Source organism: Mesitornis unicolor, unplaced genomic scaffold (assembly GCF_000695765.1).
Source record: "Mesitornis unicolor isolate BGI_N332 unplaced genomic scaffold, ASM69576v1 scaffold36001, whole genome shotgun sequence".
NCBI lineage: Eukaryota > Metazoa > Chordata > Aves > Mesitornithiformes > Mesitornithidae > Mesitornis > Mesitornis unicolor.
In genome coordinates this window covers 1-217 of record NW_010162378.1, presented here as the reverse complement: position 1 = coordinate 217, position 217 = coordinate 1, and positions in this window count along the sequence as shown.

Sequence of the window (217 nt, the reverse complement as noted above, 5' to 3'; positions counted from 1 at the left end):
GGGACGGTGAAACAAGGAGGGGGGGGCTCTGCCGGCGGGGACCCTGCCCGGCACGGTGCGAGGGTCCGGGAACGACGTCGCGGGGTGACACGGGATTGCCACCCCTCCGGAACTAACGTTTCCCTCCGCGCTTCTCGGGTGCGCCGGAGGGCCGGGACAGCGCTACCGGACGTGTTCCCGGACGGGTGGCTCCGGGGAACGGACCTCATGGCCGCCC